Genomic DNA, 13,815 nt, shown 5'->3' on the forward strand with positions numbered 1-13,815 from the left:
TAGGTATTTCAAGGTGTTAGTGCTAAACCTGAGAAGGGAGTTATCATAGAACTTACAAGACCTTAAATATTAATAAGACATCTTATCAACCCTAACAAAATACTCCTAGAGCCAAGAGAAGGATAAATTGAATTATCATCATTAAGAACCTTACTTAAAAAGTTAACCATATTCAAATGCCAGTGTACAAACAATATGGTTAAACACATAATCCAGATCCACTCATAATTCTACCATGAAAAAGAAAGCAAGTTAGATTTAATTCTACAAGAAAAAGGGAATTAAAGTTAGTGCCTAAACTCATGCTTAATCAAAATTGCAATAAAGGTTCATATATATTAAATGCTCATTTTAAAACAACTCAGTGTTAAATGATCTTCTTGTTAGTTCTCATAAAAGCCAAATTGATAAACAACTACAAAACAGACAAGAATTCAAATTTGAATTAAAACCAGGATTTAAAATAGAAATAGAAAATAGAAATTAAGAAAACAGAAAAGAAAAATAAGAGAGAGGAGGCTTACCAGACTTGGCCACCGCAGCCCACCTCGGCAGCCCAACAAGCTAGCCCAGTTTTGGCCCAGCCCAAACGTACCCCTTCGGCAGATATTTCACGAGGAGGGGGAGCCATCGTCTTCCTCCGTTCTCGGAAGCGACTCGCCGTCGAGCTCTCCTCGATCGCGCGTGCGCCAGGATTCGCGCCACCGCTTGGTCGTCGTCGATAAGTACCCCCTCGCCGCCGCTGAGAACCCTAGCATCCAAATTTCCCCTCTCTCGGTCTAATTCGACAAAACGAAAACCTAGCTGTCCCGGCCATCCTCAATCGCCGGCGGTGGAGACCTCCCCTGGACAAGCTGTGGCCACCGTCATCACCACCGTGCTCGTCTTGCTCATCCCGCAAAAGGAATCAAGCCGCCGTGCTCTAAATCATCCCTGCCGAGCTTGTCTTCCCCGGCGCCGGCAGCTATCGATTCCGGCGAACCCGACCTTCCCCGACCTCGCAGACACGCCCGTCGTACTCACGGTGATGAGTTGCTGGTTCGCTTGAGCATATTGGGCCTCTCCCTCGTGTCCTGCATCGCCATCGCGCCGTGTATCTGTGAGCAACGCCGCTCGGTCTCGCCGGCGAAGAAGCTCCGGCGACTTGTAGCCAACGACACCACCACCATATGGTCTGTCTTCGCGTGGACTTTCGAATAAAACCACTCCCCCATCTCATCGAGCACGGGAACGGCAGCGCTATCACCGATTTCCCGCCGGCCGCCGTAGTCCAGGCCATGGCCAAGATTTTGACTTGGTCGTGCCCACGTGGCACGTGACCTGGCCCTGGACCCACCAGCCAGTGGCTGTTTGTGTAGAATCCCGGGTAGCTTTAGTCATTTCTTTTGTTTAAAATTCAATTCAATAATTACTGCAACTTTGTAAATTCATATAAAAACCATTATAACTCAGAAAAAAGTAAATAATATATCAAAATTCTTAGAAAAGAAAAATCTATCCAATAAAAATATAATATAAAATTTTTATTTTTAATAAAAATTTAATTGTTTTATACTTAATAATTAAGTCTTTTCCTTTAAATCTAAATTCAATTAAAATTCAATAATCAGTAAAACCTTCTAAAATAAATAAAAACCAGTAAGAAAATAAAGAAAACATTGAAACTAATTTATCTTTATTTGTTATTTTTGTTAAATCCTTATCAGAGATTTAAACCCTGATTAATAATTACCTTAATTATTAAATTCATTAAAAATAATAAAATGTCAAATCCAATATTATTTCTATTTCAAAGTTATTAATAACTTCAAATTCCTTAATGAAGTTATTAATCCATGGATTATAGGGTAACAAGAAAACCCTAGTTCCATATGGTAGGAAAACAGGAAATTCATAATTTCATGTGAACACTAAAACCCTAATGCCATTTAGAACCTTAATTCCACTATTTCATGTGAACCCTAAAATTGTTTCCCAACCTAAACCCCAAATTAACATGTGATCATGTTACTTCATAATCACAGAGCCAAGATTAGCAACTAAAGACATATCTATGTCCACTTATAATGTAGAACCCTATCACCAGCAAACTAGTATTCCATGTATGCATACCATTCAACCAAGATGATCAAATAGGATCAACCAAGTATAAAACCCTAGTTCCTATTTCCAAGACCACCATCCTTAGTTATCCTCGCTAGCATCACACCAATGTGATGAACCTCAGGGGCAACTATGCCAAATCTTGAGCATTACCTAACCATAGTCCACTAAACCCTACAAGTACTCCATAATTATGAACCATCCTATTAGGAGCCAATCATTTCTTACTTAGTAGATCCAACAACAAACCCTAGGCAACCTCAACCTTAATTGTAATACTTCTTATTACCTAAGAAGTATGTTCTTCAAAAGTTATTCTTTTGAAGAAAGTAAGGAATCATCATCAATCCTGCCTAATAGAACCTATAACCAATAGTCAACTATCACCAGCAAGATATACCAATCTTGATAGCAACCATGTATAAGCAAGTACTTAAGATGTGTTTCACTAAAACCATATAATCTCTAGATGCTAATGAATCCAACTTTGTTGGGATCCATCTAATCATTACTCTTGAAACCAATTGGAACCATAGAACACCATAGAAGCCACAAACCCTAATTATCATACTTGTTCTTTATTAAAGAACATGTTCTTCAAAAGTTATTCTTTTGAAGTATATGATAATTAATCATTAACCATGCCATATAGCGCTTAAATCAACCACTATTCAATACATGTTAGGAATATACCAATTATCCTTAATGTGTGCTTGTAATATTATTATTATGAAATATTGCATCGCTTATTTATAATACCAAGTAATCAACCCTAATAAGAAGCTTGTTTGTGAATCACTCTAAAAGTGCAACATACCCTGAACTAATCATTACCACTCACTAATCCTAAATCATCGGGGTTAGGTCACGCTTAGAGCGATTGCATCTCATACTTATGCACTATTGCATCCTTGCCAATCTTTTAAACATCGTCCTTACCGGACGATGATGCTATTTCAGAATTTGGAGTTATTGCGTATCGAAGACTTTGCCTGCATAATCTTGCAGTCAAGAAAGGCAAGTTCATCGCTTGCTCATGTCATTTGAGTATTTTTACCAAATTACTGGCAAAGTACTATGTTTATCACTATTGCATAAAAAGCAAAACCACTATTTTCATAACTATGAATATGACTATGTGGTGGGCAATGGAACCATGGATTGTGTTGATATGGTGGAGGTTCCATTGCAAGGGTTTATATCCATCTAGGATTAAACAACAAATGTCGTCCAGTGATTCTTGTGCTGTAATACCCGTGTTAACCATAAGATCCGGAGTGGGATGGAATAGTCAAAAGTGTTTCCACCTCTCGTTCATCAACGGATGCTCATTACTGGGTGCACTTGATCTCGAGAGACAAGATGCAGGGGGGAACTGATGTCTACGGGTGCTTCTATTCTTGTAGACAGTGTTGGGCCTCCAAGAGCAGAGGTTTGTAGAACAGCAGCAAGTTTCCCTTAAGTGGATCACCCAAGGTTTATCGAACTCAGGGAGGAAGAGGTCAAAGATATCCCTCTCATGCAACCCCGCAACCACAAAGCAAGAAGTCTCTTGTGTCCCCAACACACCTAATAGGTGCACTAGTTCGAGCGAAGAGATAGTGAAATACAAGTGGTATGAATGAATATGAGCAGTAGCAACGGCACTGAAAAAGTGCTTGCCGGCGTGTGGTTGATGGTGGTAATATTGCGGGAAGTACATATGCGATAAAACGAGTAAACAAGCAGCGATAGCGATATTTAGGAACAAGGCCTAGGATCATACTTTCACTAGTGGACACTCTCAACATTGATCACATAACGGAATAAATAGATAGATGCTAGACTCTACACCCTCTTGTTGGATGATGAACACCACTAAGCGTGTAGGATTACACGAACCCTCAATGCCGGAGTTAACAAGCTCCACAATATTCAATGTTCATATTTAAATAACCTTAGAGTGCATGACGAGATCAACATAACCAAACCAAGTACTAACATAGCATGCACACCTGTCACCTTCACACTACGAAAGGAGGAATAGATCACATCAATACCATCATAGCAATAGTTAACTTCATAATCTACAAGAGATCACAATCATAGCCTACACCAAGTACTACACGATGCACACACTCGTCACCATTACACCGTGCGGGAGGAATAAACTACTTTAATAACATCACTAGAGTAGCACACAGATAAATTGTGATACAAAACACATTGCAATCATAAAGGGATATAAATAAGCACTTCACTATGCCATTCATAACGATGAATAAGTATTCGTGAAATATAGCCTAAGAGACCCACACGGTGCACACACTTGTCACCTTTACACACGTGGGACAAGGAGTCTCCGGAGATCACATAAGTAAAACCCACTTGACTAGCATAATGACATCTAAATTACAAGCATCATCATATGAATCTCAATCATGTAAGGCAGCTCATGAGATTATTGTATTGAAGTACATAGGAGAGAGATGAACCACATAGCTACCGATACAGCCCTTAGCCTCGATGGAGAACTACTCCCTCCTCATGGGAGACAACAAGCGTTGATGGAGATGGCGGTGGTGTCGATGGAGGAGCCTTCCGGGGCACTTCCCCGTCCCGCGGCGTGCCGGAACGGAGACTCCGTCCCCCAGATCTTGGCTTCGCGATGGCGGCGGCTCTGGAAGGTTTTCTCTGGTTTCGTCGAACGTGTGAGGGTTTTCGCGACGGAGGCTTTAAGTAGGCGGAAGGGCGGAGTCGGAGGCCTGACAGGGGGGCCACACACTAGGGCGGCGCGGGCCCCCCCTTGGCCGCGCCGCCTTACTGTGTCGGCGCCCCGTGGCCCCACTTTGTCTCCCTCCGGTCTTCCGGAAGCTTCGTGCAAAAATAGGAACCCGGGCGTTGATTTCGTCCATTTCCGAGAATATTTCCTTACTAGGATTTACGAAACCAAAAACAGCAGAAAACAAGCAACTGGCTCTTCGGCATCTCGTTAATAGGTTAGTGCCGGAAAATGCATAAATACGACATATAATGTGTATAAAACATGTAGATATCATCAATAATGTGGCACGGAACATAAGAAATTATCGATACGTCGGAGACGTATCAGCATCCCCAAGCTTAGTTCCTGCTCGTCCCGAGCAGGTAAACGAGAACAAAGATAATTTCTGGAGTGACATGCCATCATAACCTTGATCATACTATTGTAAACATATGTAATGAATGCAGCGATCAAAACAATGGTAATGACATGAGTAAACAAATGAATCATAAAGCAAAGACTTTTCATGAATAGTACTTAAAGACAAGCATCAATAAGTCTTGCATAAGAGTTAACTCATAAAGCAATAAATCAAAGTAAAGGTATTGAAGCAACACAAAGGAAGATTAAGTTTCAGCGGTTGCTTTCAACTTGTAAAATGTATATCTCATGGATAATTGTCAACATAGAGTGATATAACAAGTGCAATATGCAAGTATGTAGGAATCAATGCACAGTTCACACAAGTGTTTGCTTCTTGAGGTGGAGAGAGATAGGTGAACTGACTCAACATAAAAGTAAAAGAAAGGTCCTTCAAAGAGGAAAGCATCGATTGCTATATTTGTGCTAGAGCTTTTATTTTGAAAACATGAAACAGTTTTGTCAACGGTAGTAATAAAGCACATGTATTATGTAAATTATATCTTACAAGTTGCAAGCCTCATGCATAGTATACTAATAGTGCCCGCACCTTGTCCTAATTAGCTTGGATTACCGGGATCATCGCAATACACATGTTTTAACCAAGTGTCACAAAGGGGTACCTCCATGCCGCATGTACAAAGGTCTAAGGAGAAAGCTCGCATTTTGGATTTCTCGCTTTTGATTATTCTCAACTTAGACATCCATACCGGGACAACATGGACAACAGATAATGGACTCCTCTTTAATGCATAAGCATGTAGCAACAATTAGTGTTCTCATATGAGATTGAGGATATATGTCCAAAACTGAAACTTCCACCATGATTCATGGCTTTAGTTAGCGGCCCAATGTTCTTCTCTAACAATATGCATGCTCTAACCATTAAAGTGGTAGATCTCCCTTACTTCGAGACAAGACGGACATGCATAGCAACTCACGTGATATTCAACAAAGAGTAGTTGATGGCGTCCCCAGAAAACATGGTTATCGCACAACAAGCAACTTAATAAGAGATAAAGTGCATAAGTACATATTCAATACCACAATAGTTTTTAAGCTATTTGTCCCATGAGCTATATGTTGCAAAGGTAAAGAATGGAAATTTTAAAGGTAGCACTCAAGCAATTTACTTTGGAATGGCGGAGAAATACCATGTAGTAGGTAGGTATGGTGGACACAAATGGCATAGTGGTTGGCTCAAAGATTTTGGATGCATGAGAAGTATTCCCTCTCGATACAAGTTTTAGGCTAGCAAGGTTATTTGAAACAAACACAAGGATGAACCGAGTGCAGCAAAACTCACATAAAAGACATATTGTAAACATTATAAGACTCTACACCGTCTTCCTTGTTGTTCAAACTCAATACTAGAAATTATCTAGACTTTAGAGAGACCAAATATGCAAACCAAATTTTAGCAAGCTCTATGTATTTCTTCATTAATGGGTGCAAAGTATATGATGCAAGAGCTTAAACATGAGCACAACAATTGCCAAGTATCAAATTATTCAAGACATTTTATCAATTACTACATGTAGCATTTTCCGTTTCCAACCATATAACAATGAACGAAGCAGTTTCAACCTTCGCCATGAACATTAAAAGCTAAGAACACATGTGTTCATACGAACCAGCGGAGCGTGTCTCTCTCCCACACAAGCATTTATTCAATCAAAAACAAAAACAAAAACAAACAGACGCTCCAAGTAAAGTACATATGATGTGACCGAATAAAAATATAGTTTCAAGAGAAGGAACCTGATAATTTGTCGATGAAGAAGGGGATGCCTTGGGCATCCCCAAGCTTAGATGCTTGAGTCTTCTTAAAATATGCAGGGATGAACCACGGGGGCATCCCCAAGCTTAGACTCTTCACTCTTCTTGATCATAGTATATCATCCTCCTCTCTTGACCCTTGAAAACTTCCTCCACACCAAACTCGAAACAAACTCATTAGAGGGTTAGTGCATAATCAAAATTCACATGTTCAGAGGTGACACAATCATCCTTAACACTTCTGGACATTGCTCAAACCAACTGGAAGTTAATGGAACAAAGAAATCCATCCAACATAGCAAAAGAAGCAATGCGAAATAAAAGGCAGAATCTGTCAAAACAGAACAGTCCGTAAAGACGAATTTTATTGAGGCACCAGACTTGCTCAAATAAAAATGCTCAAATTGAATGAAAATTGCGTACATATCTGAGGATCACGCACGTAAATTGGCATATTTTTCTGAGCTACCTACAGGGAGGCAGGTCGAAATTCGTGACAGCAAAGAAATCTGTTTCTGCGCAGTAATCCAAATCTAGTATGAACCTTACTATCAAAGACTTTACTTGGCACAACAATGCAACAAAACTAAGATAAGGAGAGGTTGCTTCAGTAGTAACAACTTCCATGACTCAAAATAAAAAACAAAATTACTGTAGTAAAATAAACACATGGGTTATCTCCCAAGAAGTTCTTTCTTTATAGCCATTAAGATGGGCTCAGCAGTTTTAATGATGCACTCGCAAGAAATAGTAGTTGAAGCAAAAGAGAGCATCAAGAGGAAAATTCAAAACACATTTAAGTCTAACATGCTTCCTATGCATAGGAATCTTGTAAATAAACAAGTTCATGAAGAGCAAAGTAACAAGCATAGGAAGATAGAACAAGTGTAGCTTCAAAAATTTCAGCACATAGAGAGGTATTTTAGTAACATGAAAATTTCTACAACCATATTTTCCTCTCTCATAATAACTTTCAGTAGCATCATGAGCAAACTCAACAATATAACTATCACATAAAGCATTCTTATCATGAGTCTCATGCATAAAATTATTACTCTCCACATAGGCATAATCAATTTTATTAGTTGTAGTGGGAGCAAATTCAACAAAGTAGCTATCATTATTATTCTCATCATCAAATATAGGAGGCATATTGTAATCATAATCAAATTTATCCTCCATAACAAGCGGTACTAAAAGACCAATATCATTATAATCATCATAAATAGGAGGCAAAGTATCGTCAAAGTAAATTTTCTCCTCAATGCTTGGGGGACTAAAAATATCATGCTCATCAAAGCCAGCTTCCCCAAGCTTAGAATTTTCCATATCATTAGCAACAATGGTGTTCAAAGCGTTCATACTAATATGTTCCACAGGTTTTTTAATTTTCGCATCAAACCATCCATGTCTTAAATCTGGAAATAGAATAAGAAGCTCATTGTTGTCCATTATGCCAAACTAGTGTAAACAAGAAACAAAAAGATGCAATTGCAGGATCTAAAGGAAATAGCTTCGAGCACACACACAACGGCAACAGAAAAGTACTTTACCTGGGACCGGAGTATGAGTGCCTTTTACCTTCCTCCCCGGCAACGGCGCCTCGAAAAGTGCTTGATGTCTATGGGTGCTTCTATTCTTGTAGACAGTGTTGGGCCTCCAAGAGCGAGAGGTTTGTAGAACAGCGAGCAAGTTTCCCTTAAGTGGATCACCCAATGTTTATCGAACTCGGGGAGGAAGAGGTCAAAGATATCCCTCTCATGCAACCCTGCAACCACAAAGCAAGAAGTCTCTTGTGTCCCCAACACACCTAATAGGTGCACTAGTTCGGCGAAGAGATAGTGAAATACAAGTGGTATGAATGAATATGAGCAGTAGCAACGGCACCAGAAAAGTGCTTGCTGGCGTGTGGTTGATGGTGGTAATATTGCAGGAAGTACAGATGCAGTAAAACAGTAAACAAGCAGCGATAACATTATTTAGGAACAAGGCCTAGGATCATACTTTCACTAGTGGACACTCTCAACATTGATCACATAACAGAATAAATAGATAGATGCTAGACTCTACACCCTCTTGTTGGATGATGAACACCACTAACTGTGTAGGATTACACGAACCCTCAATGCCGGAGTTAACAAGCTCCACAATATTCAATGTTCATATTTAAATAACCTTAGAGTGCATGACAGATCAACATAACCAAACCAAGTACTAACATATATAGCATGCACACTGTCACCTTCACACTACGAAAGGAGGAATAGATCACATCAATACCATCATAGCAATAGTTAACTTCATAATCTACAAGAGATCACAATCATAGCCTACACCAAGTACTACACGATGCACACACTGTCACCATTACACCGTGCAGGAGGAATAAACTACTTTAATAACATCACTAGAGTAGCACACAGATAAATTGTGATACAAAACACATTGCAATCATAAAGGGATATAAATAAGCACTTCACTATGCCATTCATAACGATGAATAAGTATTCCGTGAAATATAGCCTAAGAGACCCACACGGTGCACACACTCGTCACCTTTACACACGTGGGACAAGGAGTCTCCGGAGATCACATAAGTAAAACCCACTTGACTAGCATAATGACATCTAGATTACAAGCATCATCATATGAATCTCAATCATGTAAGGCAGCTCATGAGATTATTGTATTGAAGTACATAGGAGAGAGATGAACCACATAGCTACCGGTACAGCCCTTAGCCTCGATGGAGAACTACTCCCTCCTCATGGGAGACAAGCAGCGTTGATGGAGATGGCGGTGGTGTCGATGGAGGAGCCTTCCGGGGGCACTTCCCCGTCCCGGCGGCGTGCCGGAACAGAGACTCCTGTCCCCCAGATCTTGGCTTCGTGATGGCGGCGGCTCTGGAAGGTTTTCTCTGGTTTCGTCGAACGTGTGAGGGTTTTCGCGATGGAGGCTTTAAGTAGGCGGAAGGGCGGAGTCGGAGGCCTGACAGGGGGGCACACACTAGGGCGGCGCGGGCCCCCCCTTGGCCGCGCCGCCTTACTGTGTCGGCGCCCCGTGGCCCCACTTTGTCTCCCCTCCGGTCTTCTGGAAGCTTCGTGCAAAAATAGGAACCTGGGCGTTGATTTCGTCCAATTCCGAGAATATTTCCTTACTAGGATTTCTGAAACCAAAAACAGCAGAAAACAAGAATCGGCTCTTCGGCATCTCGTTAATAGGTTAGTGCCGGAAAATGCATAAATACGACATATAATGTGTATAAAACATGTAGATATCATCAATAATGTGGCATGGAACATAAGAAATTATCGATACGTCGGAGACGTATCAGGAACCCGTAGAAGTCCCCACGGTAATGAGGTCTGTGAGGGGTTGCAACTGCCGGCGTAGGAATGTATGGTAGAGCCCTGCATTGTCGTCGTGGTCGGGGCCCATCCTTAATTGGAGTAAGTGAACCGGCGTGGACCCAGGGTCGAAGATTGCAACAAAGGTGGGTGTTCGAGGTAGCGGAGGAACATGATTGGCTAGACCTTATACCGGGCCTCACACCATAGGAAGTGTGGACGGGTTGCGCGCCCGGTTGGCACCAAGGTTAAGATCTCTTATGGGTAAAGCAACACACCTCTGCAGAGTGTAATGAATCGTGATCCGTCACTCCTCGTTCCGGGATATGGAACTCGCGAATGCTGCCGGAAAGGAGCTCCATGAAGTTCTAGTAAACCGGTGAAGGCCGACGGACATAGTTCTTCCGAATAAAAGCAACCTTTGGAAGAAATGGTTATGAAAACTCGCATTGGTATTAGACTTTCCGGTCTAATGCCGTAGCTAGTGCATTAAACACCTCTTTCCTATAATGAACTTGTTGAGTACGCTCGTACTCATCCCACTCTTAAATCCCCGCTTAGATATGGAGGCATCGAAGGAGGATCTACAGTGCAACTCGAAGGTCGAGGAGTCAACAACTACTTCAAGAGACAAGACCCTGTCTGAAGAGTCAAATACACATCCAACAAGGAGAAAACCTAGATTAGCCATAGAAGGGAACTAGCTTCCTAAACCTAGCTCCTATTTAGTTAGAGTCTATTCTTAGCCTCTATAGCTAGTTAAATACTCTACAAAGAGAGTTCGTGATAAGATTAGACTACGAGTCGTTCTTCTGGAGTTTATTTGCAGCTTTACCTCATTGTAAAGTAGGAGGCTGTGACGATCTTATGTAATAGAGTCAATGTTGTAATTCTATAGACATACCTTGGACCCGCATATGTTTCTGTTGTACCACTCTGAGCGATATAATACTAGTGGAACGGTGTTTCATTGGTGTTATATCAGACTTGCATACTACACCATGCAGTGGTATGCCGGGTCACCACAGGGTTCTGCTGCGTGTAGTTGACACGTCCGTTGGGAACCCCAAGAGGAAGGTGTGATGCGCACAGCAGTAAGTTTCCCTCAGTAAGAAACCAAGGTTATCGAACCAGTAGGAGTCAAGGAAGCACGTGAAGGTTGTTGGTGGCGGAGTGTAGTGCGGCGCAACACCGGGGATTCCGGCGCCAACGTGGAACCTGCACAACACAATCAAAGTACTTTGCCCCAACGTAACAGTGAGGTTGTCAATCTCACCGGCTTGCTGTAAACAAAGGATTAAACGTATTGTGTGGAAGATAATGATTGTTTGCGAAGAACAGAAAGAACAATTGCAGTAGATTGTATTTCAGATGTAAAGAATTGGACCGGGGTCCACAGTTCACTAGTGGTGTCTCTCCCGTAAGATAAACAGCTGTTGGGTGAAAAAATTACAGTTGGGCAATTGACAAATAAAGAAGGCATAACAATGCACATACATATATCATGATGAGTACTATGAGATTTAATCAGGGCATTACGACAAAGTACATAGACCGCTATCCAGCATGCATCTATGCCTAAAAAGTCAATCTTCAGGTTATCATCCGAACCCCTTCCAGTATTAAGTTGCAAACAACAGACATTTGCATTAAGTATGGTGCGTAATGTAATCAACACAAATATCCTTAGACAAAGCATCGATGTTCTATCCCTAGTGGCAACAAGACATCCACAACCTTAGAACTTTCATCGTCATCGTCCTGCATTCAATGGAGGCATGAACCCACTATCGAGCATAAATACTCCCTCTTGGAGTCACAAGTATCAACTTGGCCGAGCCTCTACTAGCAACGGAGAGCATGCAAGAACATAAACAACATATATGATAGATTGATAATCAACTTGACATAGTATTCCATATTCATCGGATCCCAACAAACACAACATGTAGGATTACAAATAGATGATCTTGATCATGATAGGCAGCTCACAAGATCTAACATGATAGCACAATGAGGAGAAGACAACCATCTAGCTACTACTATGGACCCATAGTCCAGGGGTGAACTACTCACACATCGATCCGGAGGCGATCATGGCGATGAAGAGACCTCCGGGAGATGATTCCCTCTCCGGCAGGGTGCCGGAGGCGATCTCCTGAATCCCCCGAGATGGGATTGGCGGCGGCGGCGTCTCTGGAAGGTTTTTCGTATCGTGGCTCTCGGTACTGGGGTATTCGCGACGAAGGCTTTAAGTAGGCGGAAGGGCGGAGTCGGAGGAGTCACGGGGGCCTCACATGCTAGGGCCGCGTGGGCCCCCCTTAGGCCGCGCCGCCCTAGTGTGGTGGCGCCCCGTGGCCCCACTTCGTTTCTCCCTCGGTCTTCTGGAAGCTTCGTGGAAAAATAGGCCCCTGGGCGTTGATTTCGTCCAATTCGGAGAATATTTCCTTACTAGGATTTCTGAAACCAAAAACAGCAGAAAACAACGAATCGGCTCTTCGGCATCTCGTCAATAGGTTAGTGCCGGAAAATGCATAATAATGACATATAATGTGTATAAAACATGTGATTATCATCATGAAAGTAGCATGGAACATAAGAAATTATAGATACGTTTGGGACGTATCAAGCATCCCCAAGCTTAGTTCCTACTCGCCGTCGAGTAGGTAAACGATAACAAAGATAATTTCTGAAGTGACATGCTATCATAATCTTGATCATACTATTGTAAAGCATATGAGATGAATGCAGCGATTCGAAGCAATGGCAAAGATAATGAGTAAACGAATGAATCATATAGCAAAGACTTTTCATGAATAATACTTTCAAGACAAGCATCAATAAGACTTGCATAAGAGTTACTCATAAAGCAATAGATTCTTAGTAGAAAGCTTTGAAACAACACAAAGGAAGATATAAGTTTCAGCGGTTGCTTTCAACTTCAACATATATACCTCATGGATAATTGTCAACACAAAGAAATATAACAAGTGCAATAGGTAAACATGTAAGAATCAATGCACACAGTTGATACAAGTGTTTGCTTCTGAGATAGAAGGAATAGGTAAACTGACTCAACAATAAAGTAAAAGATAGGCCCTTCGCAGAGGGAAACATGGATTACTATATTTGTGCTAGAGATTTTCATTTTAAAAACAAGAAACAATTTTGTCAACGGTAGTAATAAATCATATGTGTTATGTATAAAATATCCTATAAGTTGCAAGCCTCATGCATAGTATACCAATAGTGCTCGCACCTTGTCCTAATTAGCTTGGATTAACATGGATTATCATAGCATATCATATGTTTCAACCAAGTGTCACAAAGGGGTACCTCTATGCCGCCTGTACAAAGGTCTAAGGAGAAAGCTCGCATTGGATTTCTCGCTTTTGGTTATTCTCAACTTAGACATCCATACCG

The sequence above is a fragment of the Lolium rigidum genome, chromosome 5 (assembly GCF_022539505.1).
Source record: "Lolium rigidum isolate FL_2022 chromosome 5, APGP_CSIRO_Lrig_0.1, whole genome shotgun sequence".
In the NCBI taxonomy this organism is placed as follows: domain Eukaryota; kingdom Viridiplantae; phylum Streptophyta; class Magnoliopsida; order Poales; family Poaceae; genus Lolium; species Lolium rigidum.